Source organism: Trichosurus vulpecula, chromosome 3, assembly GCF_011100635.1.
Source record: "Trichosurus vulpecula isolate mTriVul1 chromosome 3, mTriVul1.pri, whole genome shotgun sequence".
Classification (NCBI taxonomy): domain Eukaryota; kingdom Metazoa; phylum Chordata; class Mammalia; order Diprotodontia; family Phalangeridae; genus Trichosurus; species Trichosurus vulpecula.
In genome coordinates this window covers 379885447-379897556 of record NC_050575.1, presented here as the reverse complement: position 1 = coordinate 379897556, position 12110 = coordinate 379885447, and the positions used below count along the sequence as shown (strand labels likewise).

The 12110-nt window shown below is 37.0% G+C and overlaps 1 protein-coding gene across 7 annotated transcripts in view; it reads right to left on the bottom strand.

Annotated features, from left to right (window-relative positions):
• The window catches only part of CTCF (CCCTC-binding factor), a 44380-nt gene that overhangs the window by 24862 nt on the left and 7408 nt on the right, over positions 1 to 12110 (bottom strand). For 6 of the 7 annotated variants that reach the window (XM_036749657.1, XM_036749656.1, XM_036749662.1 and 3 more), the window contains one exon: positions 9475 to 9595. The gene's annotated coding sequence lies outside the window, so the exon portion shown is untranslated. Of the gene's footprint in view, positions 1 to 2578; positions 2598 to 9474; positions 9596 to 12110 lie in introns of those variants that run through there. The other variant, XM_036749661.1, reaches the window with a different exon arrangement.

Genomic DNA, 12110 nt, shown 5'->3' with positions numbered 1-12110 from the left:
ACAAACTCTCCCCAGTAAATTTAATGTTTTTTTTTAAAAGGAGGGATGTGTTACAACTCTGACAGTAGGGCTCTAACATTTACGTTGTATTTGATTAGTGTTTTCTTCTCTCTTAATGGTGAATTTACATTGTTACCGTTGCTGTTTACATTGTACCTTTAGCACGACCTTCTCATGCTTCTCTGAATTGTTCATATTTTAGACTTATTTAAATAACAGACTAATACCCAAAGAAAAACTACTGCCTCTATTTCAGATTTTTTTGAGGGCGGGGGTGGTAGGGTAAGGAGGAGGAGGTGTCACGTAAGAAAAGAGGGAAAACAGACATGATGGAATAGCTCTACACATATCAGATATTGGAGGAACAAGAACTTTCAGAGATCTGCTTTATTAGGCAGAAAACCATAGTCCTTTTATTCAACACATGATTTGCTCTTGTGAGGTCCAAATGACCTGCTAAAATTTCACAGCTTATTTTCTAAAGAGGCTTATAAAATACCACTTACTATAGAGCTTCTTTCTCCCCCTACCTTTCCAAAGGGTAGCAAGCCTGAGTTATAGAGGACTTCTAAGAATAGAACTATTGAAATAGCCTAATATGGATCCCAAATGACCTCATAACATCACATCAAGCACCACCTTTTTGGCAGAGGAAGTGCAAGGAGAATCCATAATCCCAGGATCATAGGATTCAGTGTGGAAGAGATCTTAAGTTCATTCTGTCCAACATCCTCATTTTAAAGAGATGTTTAGTGGACTAAGGATATTTAACCTCATAACAGAGTAAGAACTATGCTCTATTTCCCATTATAGACAAAAAGGCAAGTCAAAAAGCATCTATTCATCTCTTAAGAACCAAAAGCTCTTACTTATTGGATATGGTCAAACAGTGTGAATGTCAATGGAAGAATGGCACATAAAAGAATGGGAATCAGAAGTTTTCAATCTTTTAGAACGAAAGCTAAGCTAAATAGGAGAAAAATTATTTTTCTTGTATTTTAAAAAAGATATCATCCCCTTACCACAAAACATAAATGCTATTGCATTATTATATTAGTGTGCTATCGCAGCATAGCATAATGAGCACCAGAAAAGAGCTGGACAAAGAGTTGGCTCTAACTGGAAGAGTATTAGTGACCATGGTAATGGGTCCTCAGTGAGAACCAACCAGAAAACAACATCTATTCATAGCCTCCTCTTCTCTAACTCTCCTTTCCCTTTTCTTTTAGAAATAAAAGGCGGGGGAAGGGGAAGAAAAATCAAGGTATTTTCATGACTCAAAGTGACATGACATTTTCATACAAAGGCATAGTATAGTCCTGAAGTGTCAAACACATGACCAGCACATGGCCAGAAGAGATTAAAATGTAACTGGGATATAGTTAGCAAAATTACAAAAACAATAGGATATAAACTAAACATGTGGCCTGAAGGGTTTCTTATATATGGTTTAGTGAAATCTATTTCTGTTTAAGTTTGACATCACTGGTATAACCCACCACAATGGCTTCAGTTAATGGTCACTTTCCTCCACTGCTTTAAAATGTCTAATATGGATACATTATATGATAGGAACAAAGTACCTGAGATTAGAATGAAATGTGCCAAACAAACTAGAAAGAGAACATATTTAAACTGTTATGGATCTAGGAATGCCAGTAATAAAATATTTAGAATGGCAACCTTACAAAAGAGGAGATTAAGGCAAAAGAGTGAGTTTACGCTATTAAAAATGATGATGCTCAGTTGTGTCTGACTCTTTGTGACCCCATTTGGGTTTTTCTTGGCAAAGATACTGGCATGGTTTGCCATTTATTTCTCCAGCTCATTTTACAGATGAGGAAATTGGGGCAAACAGGGTTTGAGTGACTTGCCCAGGGTCACACAGCTACTAAGTGAGGCCGGATTGGAACTCAGGAAGATGAGTCTTTCTGACTTTGGGCCCAACAATCTATCCACTGTGCCACCTAGTCTAACAATAAACAATCATTAAACCAAGTGGCTAAGTGGTGAATGACAAAAAGTATATAACTAAGTGAGGATATGATTTATTACTGAGACTTGAATTTATAGATCTAGTCACAACCAACTCCTGAACGTTAAGGAAATAGCCACTCATTCAACAACTATTTATTGTGCCCTTTGTATGTTCAAACTCATCTAGAGGGCCTAAACTTTGGATGGATATTCTGAATATTCCTAGAAACTCCATTTGAATTTCATAGTACAAATGCAAGTGCAACCCTAGTTCTCAATTCTTTTGAGGACTACATGAAGAGAATACTGGCTTCTTCTTTATTTCCTTCTGAGGAGAGAGAACAAGAGCTCCTTCCAAATCACATATTCCTAGAACAGGGTGCCATGACTGAAAGCAGATGAAAACCCCATATTCTTTGGAATCTAATATATAGCCAAGTTTTGATAATTCAGAATGATGGAAGAAGGCCATCATTTTAGAGTACTATCACCTAATTTGCTTATGAATATACCCTACTAGAGTTTGTTGTGAATAACTGTGAATAGTTTGTAAGAGAAAAGGTAAAAATGCATCCATTAACACTCGGGAAATACATATTACCTTGAAGATTTTGCTTGTAGCCCTCCTGTCAAAAACTAGTAACCCAGTAAGTAAACATATAAATTGAAGCTACTGGTGTGGTGGCCTTAAGACTTTACATGTCCCCATTGTTATCTGAAAAATAAATTGAAAATCCCTCACAGTCAAACCAGGCTTAGATTAAATGACTTTAAGAACAACTGCATTAGGAAAGGACAGACACTCATGCTTGGTCTACCACTACAAAGAAGTCCTCAATTCGAGATCCCAACCTTTTTTTACACACCACCCAAGCCAAGCAAGACCTGTGGAAGTCACTGGAAAGCTCCAGGCACAACTTGAGATAGAAGCAGTGGGGTACAACATTATTGTGTAGTCAGGACTTGGGTTGAGAGCCATATGTGAATAGGTGGCTTGACATTCTAGCTTTGTGACTGTGAACAAGGCTTTCCTCATCTGCAAAATGGGGGAAAATACTTCTTTCATTGACTTCAGGGTTGAAGAAAAGCCTCTGAACAGCATGAAAATGTGAGTTATCTTTATCATCGAAAAGGAGAAAGAAAAAAATCACATAAGGCAAAGTGGTACTAATAATTGCCCAAATTCCCACTCTTACTATGGGTGGGAGTCCTTACCATACTAAATCTTACATAGTGCACCCACACAAGTAGTTTATTATATAGTACAGGGAAAAGAATACTGATTCAAGTCAGAGGACCTGGGTTTGGATTTCATCTTTAAAACTTATTACCTGTGTGACTTTGGCCAAATCATGTCACCTCAATGGGCCTCAAGTTTTTACATCTGTAAAATAAAGGGGCTGGACTAGCCAGGCTGCCTCTGAGGTTCCTTCTAGCTCTAAATCTGTGGTCTTATATAGTAGGCTCATGACTTTTGTCCAGGGAAGGGGTGGGGTGTGTGTGTATAGAGATTTTTAAAAAGATACATATCTCTATCTCAATATTATGAATGAAGCTAAAATTTGGTACCTAACAATACAGACCTGCCCCAAGTATCATTAAAACAAATGAAACACCTGGCATGATAGATGCTTAATGTTTGCTGATTATTGTGACTGATTGATTTGGTGGAATTTCATTTTCCATTACTAGAAGAGACCAAGAAATAGCTGCTATTTTGAAAAATACCAGCAATGGTCAGTATGGTGGTGCATAGCTGTAATCCCTGCTGCTAGGGGAAGCTGAGGCTGTCAGATCAGAGTTCTGAGGTGCAACAGGGCTAGAGTACAGACACGGTGGGACCCTGGGGAGTGGCAGACCAAAAGGCTGCCTAAGGAAGGGCAAACTGTTATGTTTCCAATACTGAGATTGGGCCTACAAGTGGAAGCTGCACTTCCAGCCTGGTGAGAAAGGGAGAACTAGTCTCAAGAAAAAGAAAAAGAAAAACCAAAATACAAATGCAGCCCAATGAAATAATGTCAGAACATAAATTAAACTGGATAACCTAACAGAAGAATGGAATGGAAACCCAGAGAAGAGGTAGAGCCCTAATAACTATGGAACAAATGAATCTAGAACCAAAGTGACAATATAACTATAGTTCTGAGTAGAATCACTTCACTGAAATAATCAGAACATTCAAATGAATACCAAAAAAAAAAAAAAAAAAAAAGGCGATCATTTAACAAACATGGTAGAAAAGCAAAAAGTGTGGAATTCGTACATATATAAAAGTAAAGGTAGGCATCTATACCAAAGACCAAATTTGGACAAATCAGTCTCGATACTTTATGGTTACAATGTTAGCTACAAAGAAAAATTTGGAAATATTAATTAAAAAACAGCTTTCCCCTTGGTTTTAGACTACCACCAATTTGCTTTAAATGCTAATCAGGTTTTCAGTCTAATTAATTGTAAGGGATAAGAGAGCAGGTAAGTCTCACTATTTCATGGTCAAAGAAAAGAGGCAGAAAAATTAAACTTGCTAGATTCCAAAGCTGAGAAGTTCTGTGTGTTCTAAACTGTGATCCTGTGTTAATGGGAAAATGCTGTCAATTCTAATGAAAACTGAGGCCTTAAAGCCAATTAAGATTACAATCAATTTTGACAGGGGAGCTATGTAAGAAAACCTGCACATAAAAACACAAAATACAGTAATTGTATTATTGCTCACAGGAGTTTGTCTAATCACATTTTTTAAGACCTCAAAATCAAATCCAACTCTGAAAGCTGTCTAGATTACTCCTAACCTATGTTCTATTATATGTTGCATTTACTGGACACATATGATAATTTTGTAGTCCAACACAGCTACTAAATAGTGGTTGCCAATCCATGATGTAAATCATTCTGGAAACAATTTAGAGATGATTAAATCCTAGAATAGGACAGGATACCCTAGCTATCTGACCTGTCACAATTTGTTGAATTGACAGGTCATAGACTTTTCATAGACAGGTCAGAAGGTGCCACCAGCATGCAAAATGAGTTCCATTAAAATCCAAATTAAACGAATACAAGATCCAGGAACTTCAAGTAATCTGAAAATAGCATATAAACTTTCTTCCCCCAAAAAATAAGTAGAAGGAAAAATTTACTACTTGTCCAAATCATCCATTCAACATACGTTTATTAAGCTACTATTATACAGAAAGCAACTGTTTCATCTATAACTTTTTACTGTTCTTTATGTATGGAACTTTTCTCAAGTCAAATCAACAAATATTAAGGACTGTCTATATGCCAGGTACTTTGTTAAGTGCTGGATACAGGTTAGAAAAAATGTATAATGCCTATCTGGGGGAGACAGAAGAAAAATTAAGTATGAAGTCAGACCTTAAGATAAACATTCTTGGTGGGGTAGGAAATAATGCCCCCCCCATTAGGATTTTAAATCGCTAAACATCTAATACATAGAATGAGGAATTCCAAGAAGACCCAGAAGAATACACAAACTTTTAAAAAACCATGTAAGTGAAAAGGTAACTTAAAGGAACCAAAACCAAAGGCCCCTGAGAAAAGATTAACCCAATTTATATTAAGAGACAGCTAAGCATCCTCTTTTGAGATAAGCTTCATCTTGTGTAAAGTTTAAAGATAAGAGGGATCGAATTTTGATGTGAAAATTGATTAAGGGTTTAAATGGAAAATTTAAGATACTCAATAGTATGATCTACTTAACTACTTAACATATGAAATATTGATTCAGGTCTTTTGTCTGTCAAATTTCAAGTAACCAAAACATATGAGGAACAATGAGGTAAGACTCAAAACAGCTAAAATAGTATTATCAAATGTACATAAAGCTCCAAGTCAAGCTGCTCAGGTTTACTCTTAGTTTATGCATAATTCTAAAAAAATTTCAGTTTGTAGCAGATCTTGAACTCATTACATCCAAAACTTAACTCTTCATCCTCCTGGGCCTGCTTCTATTTGACTTCTCTTTTAATGTTAAATGGCATCAATCTTCTCCCACTTAGCCTAGCAGTCACTCTTTCTATCATACTCCTCCTGTCTAGTTAGTAAATCCAGCTGATTCTCCCTCTACTGTGGCAATACTGCCAACAGATCTACTCTCTCGTTCCTATCAACTTCCTAGTCCAAGCCTTCATTCTCTTTCACCAAGACTTATTTCTATGCTTATTTCTAGGTACCACCTCCTTAAAACCCAAAATTTTTAACTCTCTTATCCAGAGGTAGCTAGATGGCACAGTGGAGAGAACATTGTGTCTGGAGGCAGGAAGACCCGAGTTCAAATGCAGCCTCAGACACCATCTGTGTGAACCTGGGCAAGTCAGTTTCCTCATCTTTAAAACGGGGGTTAACTTACTTCCCAGGGTTGTCATAAGACTCAAATAAGATAGTATTTGTAAAAGGGCTTAGCATATTTGCCTTGCACATAGTAGGTACTATATAAATGCTTTCTCTGTTCTCTTTCCCCCACCCTCCCTTAACCAATAACTCTAACCTCTTTAACCTTTCCAGTTTCCTCCCATTAATCATTCCTAATATTTTACTCCAACCAGTCAGGATTGTCACTGTTCCTCAAACACACTCCTGCATTTTCCTGCCTTCATGTGTTTGCTCACAAATTACTTTATGTCTGGAATGCCCCAACCCTCATCTCTCTGAGACGGGACTCATTTTTCAAGATCCAACTCAAATTCTACAGGAAGCCTTTCCCTGATACTCACAGGATTGGTTTGAACTTCTGCAGAACTCTATTGATCATCAGTTTTTTTGACTCCCATAACTCTACAGGGTGGGTATTACAAGTATTATCCCCATTTTACAAGTGAGGAAACAGAGGCTATAGGCTCTATCCCCTTCCTCAACTGCCCTACTCTGTAAGAGAAGGATAATTCTTTGTATATAGCAAGGTAGTCTTTGAAGTAAATGTGAAGTTCTGTCTCCCCACACAGGAATTATAACTCAGAAACAGAGTCAGTCAACAAGCAGTCTTTGTTCTCAAGAATCTCACAGTCTAGTGGGAGCAAGCATCTGGAAAACTATGTCCAAAATGATATATAAAAGATAAATTGGAGATAATCAACAGAAGAAAGGCTTCTTGTAGAATTTACCAGGGATATAAAAGAAGCCTGAAAAGCCAGAGGGGAAGAGAAAAAGAATTCCAGGTGATAGTGTAAATGCACGGAGGCAAGAGATGGAGCATCTTGTGTAAAGGACAGATCTTGGGCATAGTACTATGTTTCACTTATCTTCCTCCCCCTACTATTTTTTAATTTTTCCCTTTATTAAATGCTCCCAACTTGTTCAAAGAAAGAGGACTTACTTAAACAAATATTTTTGTGCTTTTTGCCACCTACAACTGGCTTCTCATTTGTTCAGAGCTCATAACTAAGAATCTCAAAGAAACTTTCACAACTCCACAAATGGTTGAATCATGTGAAAAGGTGTCTGTTGCACAGAGGTATCCGTACTACTACTGTTGTAAAAGAAAGCAAGGAGATCATAGATTCCCGAGTTTGAAGTAACCACTGAGCTTCATTTCAAAAATGAGGAAACTTATGCCAAGAAGTTAAATGACTTTTTCAAGGTAACAAGAATAAAAAGGCAGTAATACTAAAAAAAATAAAACCCTCTTAATCCCTTTAAATAGCACTCAAAGATTTACAAGATTGTGCAGTATTACTATACTATGGATTAGGAAACTTGAGGGCCTGGGACGTTAAATGGCTTGCCTTGATTACAGGGGCTGGTCTGGAAAAGGACTCAAGTTCTAGCCCTTTGCGGTCAGGCTTTGTGGGGGTGGGGTGGACCACCCTGGTCCAGGCTCAATTTCTGGCTCTACCATCTCTATGGTCTTGGGTAAATATCAACTTTTTGGAGCCTCAGTTTTCTCATCTGTAAAATGAGAGGGATGACCTCTGAATTACCCTTTCAGCTCTAAATTTATAATCCTGTAATCTCAGAATCCAGTGATTAAAAAAAAAGCAAACAAAACTATGCTGTACAGCCTTTGTCAGAACTGCCGTTAGCTTCTCCTACTACTTACAGATGGGGACTGGACCTATGATTCCCTCTGGGCTGAACCAACTCCTACCAATGCAGGTTGGCACCCTTCCTGAAACTCAAGGTCTCAGAGAGCTGACTAAAAGCTCAGGGTTACACACCTCTGAGCTGGAGGTGAGGCTCAAACCCAGTCTTCCTGGTCTATCTATAAGTCATGTTTGCTGCCTTCTCAATCATCTGAATAGGTTCCTAAAGTCCAAGCCTCCACTCATGAGGCTGGTTCATCTAGTACAATTTCTCTTGAATAGCTTATTAGCTCACATTCTCTAGTCACATTCCCAATGAGACCTTCTGGGCACAAGTTAAAAATTACTTCTGGAGCTACCCAATTCTAGCTTATATAGTTTCTCTTCAATCCAACAAGGCACCAAAATTCCAGTCTAGAAAACAAAGAGCTGTAGAGAGAACTTCAGAACTATGTGTCTTACCCCACCCCCCCATAACTACTGGGGAGATCAAGGAAAAATAAATTATAATTGTTTTATCACATAACTCTAACTCAAAAAGTAGCAAGTAGCAAATCTGGTCATATTTGCATATTTACTCTTATTTGGAAACAGTCTACCTTAAACAATTTCTACCTACCTCTACAATAATTTCTACCATATAAAAAACATTCTACTAAAGTCCTGGGCTTTAGATTCATCATGGGACCAGGGGTTTCTTGAAAGCTGTGTCAAAGAAGCCCAAATTCTAGTAGGTTCTACCAAACCAGAAAGGGTATAGGTGGGATGATAAGATTGTCATTCGAGAATAAACGGCACAATCAACTGCAGGCCTTGGTTCCTAAGCGTCTGACCTTGGGCACATCTCTCTGCCTTTTGCTTGGCTTAACAGAGAAAGGTTTTGTTTAAACCGCTGATGAATTTTTTGGTCACTTTACGTCACTGAATTTCAGAGCTGGAAGACATCCAGTCCAAAAGAGAATGCCTCTCATAACATACCCAACACGTGACTTTTGCCTGAAGATTCCCAGGAAGGGGGTATTCACTATTTCCTAGGTCAGCCCATCCCATATTAAATCCAAATTTGTCTCTCTGTAACCTTCAGCCATTACATTTGCCAAACAGAAAAGGTTTGATATTTTTTTTCCATGACAGCAGTTTAAGTTTAAAGACAGCTATTAGTCTCAACTGAACATGCGGAAAGCCTTGTACAAATGGGATGTTAGACACAAGACCCAAACCCATGAATTCAAAGAACATGTCAAGTATTGGAAGTATCCAGTGACATTAATACTCCTTTCAATAACTCCTAAGAAAAAAAAGCTCTGATAACTCTAGGAAAGAATTTCACAAGTGGGTCATCATCATGAATTCAAGAATTAAAGTTACAATACATCCAAATCTGGATAAGGACAAAAAGGAAAAAAGGAAACAACCTGTATTACATCCATCTCTGATATCAAGAAATGAAAACATTTACCTTTTTGTGCCTGCAAAATCAGCTCGTGGAAAGGGAAAAGTATCCAGGTTTCTTGACCCCAAGTCTTCGATTATTGGTTCACTACAACATCTTGACCTTCTGCTGAAGATCAACATTCATTCTAAAAGAATAAAGTGCAAATTATTGTTCAACATAACAAAAATGTACATATTATTTTACCAATGGTAATGCTGGTCTTTCATGGTTATTTGAAAATATACCTGAAAATATACCACAAAATCAAATTAGCTAAAACATTTAACCTTATATATAACTATGCTAGTTATAGAGATATCTTTAGCAAAACATTTGAAATGTCATATGCTGATAATTCCTGAGTTATACATTATTGCAGTCAGGACAGTTTCAGCTAAAATATTGTTAAAAGTTTTATCTCTGAATTTACATTAGGAAAAAAAAAGTATCTAAAGCAACTGTCATGTAAATTCCAAAGATTCATGATGGAAGAAAATGCTACCCACATCCAGAGAAAGAACTATGGAGTCTGAATGTAGATAGAAGCATATTATTTTCACTTTTTTTGTTTTTTCTTTTATGTTTTTTCCCTTTTGTCCTGATTTTTCTTTCACAACATGATTAATGTGGAAATATTTAATATGTACATGTACAGCCTGTATCAGATTGCTTGCCATCTTGGGGAGAGGAGAGGGAAAGGAGGGAGGAAATAAAATTTGGAATTCAAAAGCTTTTAAAAATGAATGTTGAAATTTATCTTTACATGTAATTGGAAAATATAAAATATTATTAAATGGGATGGAATAAGAAACTGTTGTGTAAAGCTAAACATACTCCACAAATTACCAAAACCCCACAAAACTAAACTGATACAGTATTAAGGTAGAAAAGCTCAGTTGACAGTAGAATTAACAATATAATTATTAAAAGGGCAGTTTAGCCAGAATAAGGAGGATCATTCTCCAATATCCTGATGCCTCCCCCGCTCCAGCCCCCCCATTGCTCCAGGACTTTGGATTCTTCCCCCGAGTGCTGAGCTCAGAGAAACGAGTTTTCCTTCCATTGTGACCCTCTGCACCACTCTGAATTTCTAGCTCCCTTTTATGTGTTGTCTTTCTCCATTGGAAGTTAAATTGAAGGCAGGGGGCTGTTTCCCTTGCTTGTTATTTGCATCTTCCATACTTAGTCCAGTGCCCGACACATAATTATTTTAATAAATGCTTTTATTATTGTTTTAAAAGTATTTTTACTTGAAGACAATCATCAAGAACAGATTCTTACAAATGTTTGTACCAAAATCAAAAAACCCTAAAGTGGTAGGTGACTGAAGAAAAGTCTATCTTTGGGTTCTATACTGTGTCTTCTACATGATGTTCACTGAAATCACCCAGTTAGCCCCTAGAAAAACATCCAGCCGGGTTATGAAGGAGGCATCACTATCATGGAGTTATTGTGGCAATCAAAATCAAGTGCTGCAAAAGCACTACATAAATGATTTATTACACAAATTTGAAAGTCACCATGGGAAGCAATACATTGATTCCAAGAAAACTGTCATTGCTCAGAACTCTCTTTAAATATTCCAAAGCCCATGGGAGATTCTTTTGAATATCATCAACTGTCACAAAATGTTTTTCCTTTGAGGCCAAATTTAACTTTTAGAAACAACCAAAAAGTTTATCAAAGCCAAGCATGGGAAAGAATTCTGGTCAACACTGGTTATAATTCAAAACAAAAACCAATTAAATGAACAAAAAGAACACCCAACAAGACCACAACCATAATAGCCTGTAAACAATCACAATGGCATTCCAAACATGTTTGGGGGCAACAATGGGCTCACGGGAATACTGAATAAGCATTTGGTCTCCTCCATCTAACAGGTCAACATTTATTTGGATGGATAAGCTCTGGTCTGGTTTTGTTGTTTTTTTTTAAAGTCTTATGACTTTCCATTATCTTTACAGATCCAATTTCCTAATAAAAATAGGGAAAAATTACTGGCACCTTGCCTAGCACAGTGAAAGCTCTTGGAGAGGAAGACAAGGATAATAGTCATAAGATAAGAGGACCAAAGAACTAAGTGGTCTCAAGATTAGAACACTGTACTAGAAGTAACAGTTTTTTTCCTGCCTTAGCCACAGAATTTAACTTTATTCTTTTATTTTCCATTAACAAGCATGAATTTTCTCCTTCCATCTCCCCCAATTAATGCAAACTCTTGTAACAAGTATGCCATGTCAAAAAAGTCTTTCAAAGTTGTTTGTCTTGACAATGTTATCACATAAAATGTCCTAGTTTTTTTTTCCCATTTCTCTCTGAATCCATTGATAACAAAATGTCTCAGGTTTCTCTGAACTACATTTCATCACTCCTAGGGCACAATAATATTCCAATACATTTATAGACCATAACTTATTCATCTAGTTCCCAAATGATGGAAATTCCCTTGGTTTCTAGCTCTTTGCCATTCCAAAAAGGGCTATTGTAAGTATGTAGATATATGGGTTTTTTTCTTGTTGTTCTTTTGTCTGATCTCTTTGGAGGTGACAGTTGGCCTAGTAGTGATATTGCTGGGTCAAAGGGTATGCACAATTTAGTGACCTTTGGGGCAAAGTACCAAATTGCTTTCCAGAATGGCCAAACCAATTCAAAGTTCT